The sequence below is a fragment of the Heloderma suspectum genome, chromosome 12 (assembly GCF_057233095.1).
Source record: "Heloderma suspectum isolate Gila_16-S chromosome 12, 16-S_ref, whole genome shotgun sequence".
In the NCBI taxonomy this organism is placed as follows: Eukaryota; Metazoa; Chordata; class Lepidosauria; order Squamata; family Helodermatidae; genus Heloderma; species Heloderma suspectum.
The window spans coordinates 675,622-689,970 of record NC_139469.1 but is presented as its reverse complement, the minus strand read 5'-3'; positions in this window follow the sequence as shown (position 1 = coordinate 689,970).

The window sequence follows — 14,349 nt, the reverse complement described above, 5'->3', positions numbered from 1 at the left end:
TATTAACATCTGAAAGTGAGAGTCAGTCTGGACTGTTATTGCTGGCTAATAGCCAAGACTTTTCAGGCGTTGTAGCTATGGGAAGCGGCCATCACAACGCCCCGTCCCATTCAGTTCCTGTATTTGACATCACATGAGAAAATGCTGCCTTTTCTTTGGAGCCCACTGCTAGTCGGTTTCATTAGATGACCTGAGCTTTGGTGGTGTGAGAAATAATTGCCTGCCCTCCCCTAGCCTCCTTTTGTCGCGGTCCCCCTACATAGCTCCTCCCCCCTGCAACCTTTGGAATGTTCTCCCAGAGGAAGTGCTCAGATCCCCAGATCATCTTCGCCACCCTTGTCTGTACGTTCTCCAGCACTGCTGCCCTGTCCTTTTGCTGCGCCATCACTTGTCCCGGGGTTCTCTGGACCTCCTTGGGGAGCAGCTCCCTCCGTCCCATGGAGAGGCCTCCCTCAGCCACTTCTCTTGGCACAGCCTTGCTGCAGCTGCCCACAATTGTCACCCGAGTTCCCCTCAGCTGCTTCTCCACAGGCCGGAGGGTGTGCGGCAGTTGCTCTGGGGCCAAGCACTGGCGCTCTGGATGCCCCTTGGGTCACAGCTCCTGCCTCTGGTCAGAGCAGCAGGGCCTCTGCCCAAGAGCTGGAGAGCCACTGCCTGTCAGGGTTGGCCTGGGCCTGCCGGAGCATCGCTGACCTGTGGCTGGTGAGGAGCTCACTGTACACTTGCCAGCTGTGGGTGCTCCGGGGCTGGCACATCCCATTCTTTGCCAAGAGGCTCCTGGGGCCACCAAGGGGGCTGTGGGCTTTGGGGTGGACCCTCCAGGGTGAGGTAGGCGGCCCTGATGTGGCTTTGCTGGGCTGGGACTGGTGCAGAGCAGTGGCTGCGGAGGCCGGAGGGTAGCCTCATGTGAGCCTCCCCTCCTGGCATTCTTGCGCAGCTCCCGTGGTGCTGCATGTCTCACCTGCTGCTGGGAAAAGGGGCGTCCTGTGGTGAGGATTGCTCGCTTGCCCATTGGCAGCGTGGGAAGGGACTGCACAGCCTGCATTAAACGTGTGAAAGGCCGAAGCAGTTGATGCCAGAGCGCCTTCCATCCAACAGGAGCGCCCCAGTATTCCCCCTGCCCCGGCATGCTTCTCCCCTCCCGTCTTTGCCTTCCGCCTTCCTTTTCCTGCCCCGGGTTGCTAGGTTTGGCTGTGGGGAGGGGGCCTGCTGCCACTGCCGCTCGTACGCAGGGACGCCCCGTGAGCCAGGCATTGTGTCTTCAGCCTCGGCGAGGAGCAGATGGGGAAGGAGAGGCGGCATCTTCTTCCCACAGTCCTGGAAGAGTTTGCTGCTTGCTAGTGCCTCGCCCTAAGAAGAAAGGAGGGAAATTGTTCTGTGTGGGATGAAAGTGGCCTGTCTCCACTGTTTATCCAGCAGTTATAAGTAAATCAGTGGTGCCTACGGGGCCCGGTTGCCATAGTTACAATAGGATTTGAAGGACCATCATTTGGTCCTGGCCTCAGCCAATCAGGTTGAGGAGCCAAAGCTGCAGTCTAAAGTCAAGATTGCCATCTTCCAGCCACACAGTTGCCATGAAAGGGACAGCGGTTCCTGGAGTGTTGGAAAGTGCTCCGGTCGGCTCCTGTCATGGCAGACAGCGAAAAACCCGGCAGGAGGGCAGCACTGCACAGACAGCAGGTGAGACTACGGAGCTCTTCCTCGGCCGCCATTGACTGCTCTCTCTGCCGCCGCCGCCCGGTCCTGCCCTTGGCTCTTGCCAGCCGCTGCCACACCCTGCCCCCAAATGAGTAAACCGCAGACAAAGGAGTCTGGATGGGGAGCCGTGGCGCTCTTCTCCCCGGGCCGTTTTGTAGGCCTTCCACATCACGTTTTGCACAGCCGGCTCAGCAAAGGCCCCGCTGGGCTCCTGCAGAGCGAGGCTCCTGCCTGCTTCATGCCACCCACTGGCCCCTCCCCCAGCAGGGCCACGATTTGCCGCAAAGCCACTCGCTTAGAAACCGTGCTTCCCAGGGGGGCTGGGGGGAGCGGTGCCCAAGCCCACCACAGCCTCCGATCTCATTATCGGAGGCGTCTGCTGATGGGACTGTCCAAAGGCCCCTTGGAGATCAAAGCCAAGGGATTGGGACAGTGTTGTGTGTTTGCTGTTGTGATGGAGGTGGAGGTGGGGCTGGGTGACAGCATCAGAACTGCAGGACGCACACACAGTGACGGGAGGGTGCTCTCCTCCCCTGTGGCCGCCGCCGCCACATTTGTGAATGGCATGGCGCTAGCAATTGGCCCATCTTGCACTGGCTTGCTAGAGGAGGCTGCAGGTGGGAGCAGAGACAAACCTCTCCAAACAGCTCTTGGGGAGGGGAGCAGGTCAGAAGCTGCATCAGTTGAAATCTGAAATGAGGCTGCAGTAGATCTGCTTTGTCCAGTGAGAGGCTCTTGGCGCCGGTGGCTCCGTGTCCTCTCAGGAGCTCCGAGTGGTTTTCACAGCCACTAGAGTTGATTTAGTTGGCCGGCTGTCTTTCCTCTCAAACTGGGTCGAGAGTTTGGGGAGGAGGAACGCATTCGCAGCGCTGTTCCCTTCCTTCTGTGCCTGTGGTTTCTGCAGTGCCTCACAATACAACCGTGTTCTCTTTCTGCTGGGAGCAGGAGAAGGCCCGGCAGATGGGAGCCCTGCCGGCACGTCCACTCCCATCACAGCTGTAACGGGAAGCAGACCCACAGGTGGCAAAATAACGGAGTCGCGCAGGTTTCAAAGGGGCTTGCTAGGGTGATTGTTGCATTATTAGGTAGTCTGAGAAGAAAATCTTTTAATCCACTGTGGCTAATCCAGTCTGCTCTTATGGGCCATGACATATTCAGCCCCAACAAAAGGCGTTGCCTGGCGGACACTAGCATACACAATGCATTTGTAACCCAGTTCCTCTGCCGCTGCAGCAGCAGACGCAGACTTCCTGGTCAGCAGCAGGGGCTGGAGCAGATGCTCCGCAAGACTTCCATCGAGCCTCAGTTCTCATTTCAAAGAGCCCTGCTGGGGTGCTTGCACTGAATTGCCGTGAGGGAATAAGGGGAATAAAGGGAGCGAGAACAGCCCTGCCATCACTAAAGCGGAGCTGCTCCCCCTCCTCCCGAGGGGCTCGGCTGGAGCGTGCAGGCCCGGTGCCTCGAAGGGCTGCGGGGGCTTGCTGAAGCGGTTCCCCGTGGGTGCTGCAGGTGACATCCTGGCCTGCCACAGATGGCGGCCCTGGAGCTGGCGCTGGCACGCCTCGCATCAAGAGTCGCCACCTCCCTCCACAGCTGGCAAGCACCTTCCTAGTTCTCTGTGAATGCACCCACATCCAGGAGCCAGAGGAGGCTTGGTCTGGCCGGATGGGGGAGAGGCGTTTCAAGAGCTGTTCTGTGGTTGCAGAATTTTAGTTTGGACCAACAGTGTCAGGCTAACACCTAGGAGCTGCTGTTCTTGCCTTTGCCACTGTGAGATCAGAGTAGCTGGGACTGTCCTTGGATGAAGTGGAGAGGATTCAGCTGGATGCAGAGACCTTGGTCCCCTTGAGGGTGGAGTTGTAGACACACTTACCGGAGAGTAAGCGAGGGTTGTTTGGCGTGGATGTGCCTGGCATTACATTGTTAGTGTGTGTTGCTTCCACCAAATCTGGGGTGTGGGGTGGGGCCTGTGCTCGCCCTGGCCTATTATATTGGCTGTGACATCCGCTGCACACTTTTAAATAGAGCATTTCTGTAGGGGCACAGAATAATTATTAAAAGCAGGGTTAATTGATTAGCCTAATGGGACTCCCCTTTTGGAAACTGACAGGAAAAATTCCTCTGATTAGTTTAAACTCCATCACTTGTTGAGAATAGCTCAACCAGCCTAGGAAAACTGTAAACTGCCAGATGAATCTGTCAGTGCGTGTGTGACCCCCTCAGCCAGGTCATGGGGCCTTGCTCCAGCCATTAGGTAGTATAGAAATCCACTCAATAAACAATGCTGTTCCTTGGTCCTAGAGCAGCAAGTCCGTATTCTGTCCTTGCTCAGCAGTGCATGGAAACAAAGTTGAAGCAATAAGACACGCTGCCATCTCGGCGATCGAAGCCGTGGCAGCCCCTCAGTGCTTCTACCAGTGACGGCATTTTTAATTTTTAAACCGATGGAACCAAACTCCTTTTACGTTCTAATTAAGGTATTTCATGCTGGAATCTCCCCTTAAAGTTCTTCTGTTAAAGCAGGACAATGTTCAGATCGCCTATAGAATCTCTGGGAGACTGAGAAGTTCTCCCACTGATTTCTGAAAGCTTGTATCCAAACTCCATTGTGGAGTTTGACTTGTTTGTCCTGTGTAGGAACCAGAAGGGCATTGCTTCTGGGTGGGTGACAGCACAGGTGGTGTCGGAAGACGAGCAGCTGACGTCACTAGGTCCTGTGGTAGTGTGGCCTGTGTGGATATGGGGACAGAGTTGGTGTCTGTCTCTCTTTGTGTCTGTTACGCAGCCTGTTGTTGCTTACAAGCAATGGTCTTGGATAAAGGTGCTGTCTGTAAGCAAGGAGGGAGCACCACCCTGGGCCTGAGAGAAGTACAGCCTCTCCGAGAGGACGATGGACAAGTGATGGCCTGCTGGGAGTTGTAGGTGACCACAAGTGGGGCTCTTTCACATCTCTTCTCTTGGGCAGGGATTGCAGCTCTACACATGCCCGATGTAAATGTGCGCAGTGAGACACTCTGTCCCATGAGCTGGAGCAAATGTGTAATTGTAATAGTTTTGAATGAAAATGTGCAATACATTTGTGGTGGGCATTGTGGCCAGTAGCAGCCTATCTCTGGAGGCTGTGAGGACACTGGTGAGGTGGGTGTTTCTTGGGTGCTGCACATCTGTGAAATTGCTTCCCCTTTTACCCTCACAGACTCTTCCGGAGCTGTGGGAGCTTCTGCGGTACCCTGAGCCATGTGGGTTCAGGATGTTTTCAGGAAGGCACTCTGAGGAACTGAGGCAAATAGTGGTGACAAACGATTAAGTTCTCAACCTTAGTGACAAATTGAAAGTTGATAAATCACCGGGCCCAGTTTCAAAGAACTCAAATATGAAATTGCTGATCTTCTAACAAAAATATGTAACTTGTCCCTAAGCTCAGCCTCTGTACCAGAAGACTGGAGAATAGCCAATGTAACACCAATCAAAAGGGATCCAGTAGGGATCTGAGAAATGACAGTCCAGTTAGCTTAATGGCTGTTCTGGGTAAATTGGTTGAAAGCATTATTTAAGATAAAATTACTAAGCATATACAAGGACAAGCCCTGCTGAAAAAGAATCAACATGGCTTCCGCAGTGATGTCATAGAATACTAGTGTTGGTAGTGTTAGTACCTTTCAAGTACTTGAAGAGCGCTATCATATCTCCCCTCAGGCTTCTCTTCTCAAGGCTCAACATGCCCAGTTCTTTCAGTCTCTCCGCATTGGGCTTTGTTTCCAGTCCCCTGATCATCCTCGTTTCCCTGCTCTGAATCTTCTCCAGTTTGTCTGCATCCTTCTTAAAGTGTGGTGCCCAGAACTGGACGCAGTACTCAAGATGAGGCCTGACCAGTGCTGAGTAGAGAGGAACTAGTACTTCACAGGATTTCGAAGCTATACTTCTTTGTTGTTGTTCAGTTGTTAAGTCGTGTCCGACTGTTGGTGACCCCATGGACCATAGCATGCCAGGCCTTCCTGTCCTCCGCTCTCTCCCGGAGTGTGCTCAAGTTCATATTCATTGCATCGGTGATGCTATCTAGCCATCTCATCCTCTGCCATCCCCTTCTCCTTTTGCCTTCAATCTTTCCCAGCATCAGGGTCTTTTCCAGGGAGTTTTCTCTTCGCATTAGATGGCCAAAATATTTGAGCTTCAGCTTCAGTATCTGTCCTTCCAATGAGCACTCAGGGTTGATTTCCTTTAGGATTGACTGATTTGACCTCCTTGCAGTCCAGGGGACCCGTAAGAGTCTTCTCCAGCACCAAAGTTCGAACGCATCAATTCTTCGGCACTCAGCCTTCCTTATAGTCCAGCTCTCACAGCCATACGTTACTACTCGGAAAACCATAGCTTTGATTATACGAACCTTTGTCGGCAAGGTGATGTCTCTGCTTCTTACTATGCTGTCTAGGTTTGCCATAGCTTTCCTCCCAAGGAGCAGGCGTCTTTTAATTTCATGGCTACAGTCACCGTCTGCAGTGCCCTTGGAGCCCAAGAAAATAAAATCTGTCACTGCTTCCATTTCTTCCCCTTCTATATGCCAGGAAGTGATGGGGCCAGATGCCATGATCTTAGTTTTTTTAATGCTGAGTTTCAAACCAGCTTTTGCACTCTCCACTTTCACCCTCAACAAGAGGCTCTTTAGATCCTCTTCGCTTTCTGCCATTAGGGTGATATCGTCTGCATATCAGAGGTTGTTGATATTTCTCCTGGCAATCTTAATTCCAACCTGTGATTCATCCAACCCGGCGTTTCTCATGATGTACTCTGCATATAAGTTAAATAAGCAGGGCAACAATATGCAGCCTTGTCGTACTCCTTTCCCAATTTTGAACCAATCGGTTGTTCCATGTCCGGTTCTTACTGTTGCTTCTTGACCCTCGTACAGGTTTCTCAGGAGACAGGTAAGGTGGCCTGGTAGTCCCATCTTTTTCAGAATTCACCACAGTTTGTTGTGATCCACACCATCAAAGGCTTTAGCGTAGTCAATGAAGCAGAAATAGACGTTTTTCTGGAATTCTCTTGTTTTCTCCATGATCCAGTGAATGTTGGCGATTTGATCTCTAGTTCCTCTGCCTCTTTGAAACCCAGCTTGTACTTCCAGTAGTTCTCGGTTCACATACTGCTGAAGCCTAGCTTGTAGGATTTTGAGCATCACCTTGCTGGCATGTGAAATGAGCGCAATTGTACGGTAGTTTGAACACTCTTTGGCATTGCCCTTCTTTGGAATTGGAATGTCAACTGACCTTTTCCAGTCTTGTGGCCACTGTTGAGTGTTCCAAATGTGTTGGCATATTGAGTGCAGCACTTTAACAGCATCATCTTTTAGGATTTTAAATAGCTCAGCTGGAAGACTGTCATCTCCGCTAGCTTTGTTGTTAGTAATGCTTCCTAAGGCCCACTTGACTTCACTCTCTAGGATGTCCGGCTCAAGTTCAGTGACCACACTATCATGGCTATCAGGGACATTAAGATCTTTCCTGTATAGTTTTTCTGTGTATTCTTGCCACCTCTTCTTAATCTCATCTGCTTCTGTTAGGTCCCTGCCTTCTTTGTCCTTTATCATGCCCATCTTTGCACAAAACGTTCCCTTGAGATCTCCGATGTTCTTGAAAAGATCTCTAGTCTTTCCCATTCTGTTGTTTTCCTCGATTTCTTTGCATTGTTCATTTAAGAAGGCCTTCTTGTCTCTCCTTGCTATTCTCTGGAACTCTGCATTCAGTTGGGTATATCTTCCCCTTTCTCCCTTGCTTTTCGCTTCCCTTCTTTCCTCAGCTACTTGTAAAGCCTCATCAGACAGCCACTTGGCTTTCTTGCATTTCATTTTCTTTGGGATGGATTTCGTTGCTGCCTCCTGAACAATGTTACGGATCTCCGTCCATAGTTCCTCAGGCACTCTGTCTATCAGGTCTAATCCCTTAAATCTATTCCTCACCTCCACTGTATATTCATAAGGGGTAGGATTTAGGTCATACCTGAATGGTTTAGTGGTTTTCCCTACGTGTTTCAATTTAAGCTGAAATTTTGAAACAAGAAGCTCATGATCTGAGACACAGTCAGCTCCAGGTCTTGTTTTTACTGACTGTATAGAGCTTCTCCGTCTTTGGCTGCAAAGTACATAATCAATCTGATTTCGATATTGACCATCTGCTGATGTCCATGTGTAGAGTCGCCTCTTGTGCTGTTGGAAAAGAGTGTTTGCTATGATCAGCGTGTTCTCTTGGCAAAACTCTATTAGCCTTTGTCCTGCTTCATTTTGTACACCAAGGCCATGCTTGCCTGTTATCCCGGTGATTTCTTGACTTCCTACTTTAGCATTCCAGTCCCCTATGATGAAGAAGACGTCTTTTTTCGGTGTTCGTTCTAGAAGGTGTTGTAGGTCTTCATAGAACCGATCAACCTCAGCTTCTTCGGCATCAGTGGTTGGGGCATAGACTTGAATTATTGTGATGTGGAATGGTTTGCCTTGGATTCGTACTGAGATCATTCTATTGTTTTTGAGATTGTACCCCAGTACTGCTTTTCCCACCCTTTTGTTGACTATGAGTGCTAGTCCATTTCTTCTAAGGCATTCTTGCCCACAGTAGTAGATATGATGGTCACCTGAATTAAATTCGCCCATGCTTGTTCCTTTTAGTTCGCTGATTCCCAAGATGTCGATGTTCAATCTTGCCATCTCATGTTTGACCACCTCCAGGTTACCTTGATTCATTGATCTGACATTCCAGGTTCCTAAACAATATTGTTCTTTACAGCATCGGATTTTGTTTTCACCACCAGACACAACCACAGCTGAGTGTCCTTTCGGCTTTGGCCCAGCCGCTTCACTCTTTCTGGCGCTACTTGGAAATTCCCTCTGCTCTTCCCCAGTAGTATATTGGACACCTTCCGACCTGAGGGGCTCATCTTCTGGCGTCATCTCTTTTAGCCTTGTGATATGTTCCATGGGGTTTTCTTGGCAAGAATACTGGAGTGGGTTGCTATTTCCTTCTCCAGTGGACCACATTTTGTCAGAACTCTCCACCATGACTCTCCACCCGTCTTGGGTGGCCCTGCACGGCATAGCTTATGGCTTCACTGAGTTACGCAAGCCCCTTCGCCACAAGGCAGTGATCCATGAAGGGAATAATGGATCGTACTACCCTTATACAAATTTGTGGTGTGACTGTACTTAGAATACCATATTCAGTTTTGGTCACCGCACCTAAAAAAGAATATTGTAGAGTTTGGGAAAGTGCAGAAAAGAGCAACTAAAATGTTCAAAGGGCTGGAGCAACTAACTCCCCTACGAGGAAAGGTTACACGAGCTACGATGGTTTAGCTTAGAAAAAAGGCAAGTCGGGGCGGGGGGGGGGGCTGATAGAGGTGTACAAAATTATGTATGGTGTGGAGAAAGTGGATAGGGAGACATTTTCCTCCGTTTCACAATGCAAGAACGCAGTGGGGTCCTCCCATAAAGCCAATTGGTGGGAGCTTCAGGAGAGATAAAAGGAAGGACCTCTTCACACAGCACATAGTTCAAGTATGGAATTCACTACCACAGGCTGCAGTGATGGTCACCAATTTGGATGGCTTTAGAAGGCGACTGGACAAATTCCTCGAGGGAAAGGCTATCAATGGCTGCTACTCCTGATGGCGATACGCTTCCTGCAGTATCAGAGGGTGCGGAAGGTCTCTTTGCTCCTCATGTTCTGCTACTCATATTCTGAAAACGTGTGTATCAGCTCTGTGTATTTGTACATTCAAATGGGGACTCCTTTTGCTGGGGATGAGGAGGCCCCTGTATTGAATGCAGGGGTGCTCAGCTCTGGAGGGGAGGAGCAAAGCGGGCATGCCCATAGGATCGCCACCAGAGCCCACCAGCTGCGGCCTCTCCTGGCGGCAAACCCCCCCCCCCCCATGAAGCCAATCAGCTCACAGGAGAGAGCACGCCCACACCAGGCACAGCACGGCCAGAAGGCCCCTTCCATCAGCCCGTGGCACCGGCAACAGCAGCAGGCCCTGTGCATTCTCCCAAGCAGGGGTTTGGATCCCTGCTGGTTTGGGAGCACGCCCAAAGGGGAGGGAGGAGAGCCCACAAAAGGCAGCCCGACATAGCTCCCTGCCCAGGACGCCCCCAGAGAACCCGTGCTGCCCTCCTGGGACCAGGGTTCAAGTGTCATACAGTGAGGGAAAGACAGCAAGGGGAGGCACCGACAGGCATGGGCTGCAGCCCCCTCCAGGGGCTCGTTGCTGGGGGCGGGAGTTCAACTCCGTAATGCGCAGTGGGGGGGATCTGACCCACCCATCTTTTGCAAATCTCGTCAGCAACAGGAAACGGACCCATCTGGCACGTTCGTCTCCCCCACTGCCAGCCACCTCAGGGACTGAGCGTAGAGGCAAGGGGCTGCAGGAGGAGGCCTGGTTTGGTGGAACAGCACGCATGTTATGTGCCAGATGCCTCCGGTTCAAATCCAGAATACAATCCCACATGAAGCGGGGAAGGGGGAATTGCCCTGTCACCCTGAGACCCATCAGGAGGAGCACTGCATGGCCCCGTCACTCCTGGCCCCTGCTTTCAACCACCTGGCAACCTTCCTGCTGCTTTTCCAGAGTCCCGCCCCACCGAGCAGAGCATCTCGGAGGCCTGGCCCACCCAGCTGCCATACCTTATGAGCACTCCTGGCCCCTGCACAGCGCAGTGTCGTGAGGGAGCAGAAAACAGCGGGGCTGTTGGCCCTAGGACCCTCACTTTCCCTGCCTGGCCCCCTCAGAGGGCCGTCCAGAGGCCAGCTCAAGTCAGATCCTCCTTTGTGGCAGGGTAAGCGCTCTTAATGCCAGCAACACCCGGGGAAAGGACCAGCCTTTATTGCACAGCACCCAGGATGGAGGAGATCCTGAAAAGGAAAAACTCAGGGGTACAATTGCCAACTTGCCACCCTAGCAGGGCGCCTGGGCCTGGGACAGGGCTTGCAGGCAGCAGGGCCGAGGGTGCCAAGAACACCACCTGTTGCACAGCTGTCAGTCAGGGGCCTGCCTGGAGGAAGGAGGTTAACACCGCTACAGAGGAATAGCTCCTTGGGCACTGCCGTTGTTTGGGGTGGGTGGGAGCTTCCTCGTGGATAGCATGGATTTTGATGTGGGATGGATCCTGCACCATCACACATGACGAGCGATAAGCAGCTGTTGGAGCAATTTTCCTGGTGCTGGATGTGCCGTTGGTGGTGTGAGGGAGTGGGCTGCTAGCTCCCATGCTGCCACCTCACCTGCCCTGGCCAGCAGGCCGAGCGGGAGGTTGCAGGGACCATGAGTGTTGTTCCCCCTTGGGGGCTGCTGCTGCTGCTGCTGCTCCAGGCATCCAAGCCCTGATCCAGTATGGCTGGCCGTGGCAACGGCTGCCGTGGCGTGCCTGGCCTTGGCCAACGGAGGGGGTGTGGGGAGGGGATGAGCGTGCCTCCCTTGAAGTGGAGGACGGCCCCGTCTCTGGGGTGGGGAGTGCATCAATGCCGTTTTTGCCAGGCCCATTTTCTGCACATAGCAGAAAAACGCTACAGGCCTCCTTTGCCGCAAGTGATCCTGCTGCCCTGGCTTGCCCCTTTTGGGGGTCTTGTCACAGCTGAGGGGAGTGGAGTGCTGTTGGGTGTGTTTGGAGTACAAGGCCAGGGACCTGTGAAGCATCTAGGCAGAGGAGTGCTAGTAATGTGCTCATGGTCCCGTGTGTGTGTGGGTTGTGAGGCCAGGCTGCTTATGCAAAGTGTTTCCCACCACCAAACTGAGTTACCCTTGTGAGTTCTAAGTGCATGCCAAATGAGAAGCTGGGGAGATAGAGCCATGCATTTAGATATATGTTTCTTTTGTGCATATTGTCTGTTCATGCGTTTTTTATGTAAATGGTTTTTAATCTCTATATACTATATTTTTAATGTTTTTAATCTTTGTAAACCACCCAGAGAGCTTTGGCTATTGGGCAGTATAGAAATATAATAAATATTATAATAATAGCAATAGTGCATCTGAACCCAAGTTCGGATCTCCCTGGGTCAGGTTTATATACCGGCGATGCTGTGCTGGGATGGGGCACTATATCAGCATTGCCTGAGCAATGTGGGTGGGGCTTTTAATGGCACCCCTCTCATTGAAAGGAATTATTGGAGCCGGTCCAGGCATAAAGCGGTGGGGGGGGATATGACAGCCTTCCCCAGCCTGGCACCTTCAGATGTTTTGAACTGCAGCTTTAAGCATTCCTGGCCACTGGCCATGCTGGCTGAGGCTGAGAGGAGCTGAGGTGCACAATGCCTGGAGGGCGCCCGGGGGGGGGGGGGGCGGGGATGGCGTAACACAGGAGCAGAGGAAGCTGCCTTCTACTGAGTCAGGCCCTGGGTCCATCCAGCCTGGTACTGTTGATACTGACCGGCCGCAGCAGCTCTCCAGGGTTTCAGGCTGGGTTTCTTTCCATTCATACCTGGAGATGCTGCCAGGGACTGAACCTGGGGCCTTCTGCATGCAAAGCAGGGGCTCTGCCACAGAGCCACGATAAGTGTGCTCCTCCTCTGTGGACCCACATCCTGCCAATGGAGTGGCGTGGCAGGGTCTGGGGCTTCTACCACATCCTACCTGCGGCCCCTCAGCTGGCAGACCTCGATGCGCAGTGTCTCCTCTAGTGAAGCAGAAGAATCCAACAGCGTTGCCTGTCTGCTTGCTACGCTAGCCTGTCAGCAGGGGCAGAATGACAGCGGTTTCCACGACAAGAAGCCACACTCACTGCCGAGGTTCTTCTTGCTGTGCCAACCCCTGAATCGCGGATGTGCTTTTCATTCATGTGTGGGGCAGTGGAAAGATGGAGGCCCTCAAAGAGGATTTGTGCGAGGCAGGTCCAGCTCTGGCCCCTGGTTTGTTTGTATAACCAGCTTAAGCTAAGCAGAGCTCCCCACCCTGCACCTGCCTCAGGCCAGGAGAAGTGCTAGCTAGCACAGAAGCGGATGCCCCAATCTCTTTGCAGCCACACGGAAGGGGGCGAGCAGCCAGCGCATGAGCCCAAAGCTCACTGTTGCTTGGGCACATGACGTGAAGTCACCGCTTCGTGCCATGTCCAGTGAGTGTGTGCCGGCTTTCCTTACTGCAGATGTGCTTTCACCTGGTGCGTTTTCTCTCTGGAGGCCTGCAGCTCAGTGGCAGGGGGCATGCAGGAGGTCCAGGGCTCAATCCTGGCCATTTCCAGTGGGTGCAGGACCAGGGAAAGCCTGTTCCCTCTCTGACTGAGTCCATGGGGAGCCGCTGCCAAGCCAGGTAGGCTAGCTGGGGCTAGAGCAAGTGTGGGCAACACGTGGCCTGCCAAGGCCACTTGTGTGGCCCCCAGCGGCTGCCACACCGCCGTTGGAAGTTGCCCACCTCTGGAGAAACCGTCCGACCTGGGGTGCAGTGCCTGCAGATGTTCCACCGGGCACTCACTCTCGCCCTCATGCCTCCCATGCCGCCTGTGGGCACCCCCGAAGCAGCCAAGCCGGCGGGGGGGGGACCGCTTGCTCCTCGGGGCCGCGGAGGTCTTCGTGCCCCCACCAGGAGCCCCCCGAAGGCTACGAACCCGCCCCCCTCCACAGGGCGCGGGCCGGGCCGGGCCTTGGTCGGGGCCGCCAAGCCTGCTCGCCTTTTAACGCCCGCGCTTTCTTCCGTGGCGCCCTGAAGGCTGCCGGCCAGCCCCACGCTCAGGCGCAGCGGGCTCCTCGGGGAGCGGAAAGGCCGCCCGCGCCCAGCCGCGGATTCCGCGCGCGCTGCGGCTGCCGGGCGGCGCGGCGCGAGTAAGCGGCCGGGCAGTGCCTTGGCCCGGGGAGGAGCCCTGCTGAGCCCTCAGGCGGGCGCTCGCCCCGCGGCTGGGCGGACGGGCAGCGAGCGGGACGGGCTTCCCCGCAGCGCTCTGGCGGGGCTGAGGGCGCCCTCCGCCGCAGCAGGCCGGGGCGCGGGGCTGCTCAGCCCGGGCCAGGCTCCGCCGCCCCGGGCCGAGGCGCCTTCTCCGGAGGCCGCGGCCGGCCCACGCGCCCCGCCGCTGCCCCCGCCCGGCGGCTGCCCCGCTCGCCTGGCTGGGGCCGCGCGGGGGCGCTGCTGAGCCGCCTCCGTCACTGGCGGCGGAAGAGCAGCGCGGAAGGGAAGGGAAGGAAGGGAAGGGGAGGAAGCGCCGGAGGCGGCGCCAGGCCAGGCCCGGCCAGGCCGAGCGGAGCGGAGCGGAGCGGAGCAGCCCCGCCGCGCCGCCCGCCCGCCCGCCCGCCGGCCCGCGCCCCGCCGGCCCAGCGGCTCCTGCGGCGATGGGGGCCCGGCGCCGCCCGCCTCTCCAGGCCTCCTCGCCGGGGCCGCTGCCGCTCCTCCTCCTCGCCCCCTCGGGCCGCCGCCGGTGAGTCTGGGCAGAGCGGAAGGCGGGCCCGGGGCGCGGCCTCCCTCCCTCCCTCCGTGGCGGCGGCGGCGGCGAGGCGCAGGCCCTGAGCGCGGAGCCCGCGGTGTCCGGCAGCCGGCGCAGGCAAGGCAAGGCAGCTCGGCCGGCCGCGCCCCCTCCCCGCCCTGCCCGGTGAACGCGCCCGCCGGCCGGCCCGGCTCCGCGGCTGCTTCCTCCCCCGCCCCCGCGCGGGGCGGCCTGGCGGGCGCGCGCGCGCCTCGGTGAGGGCAGCC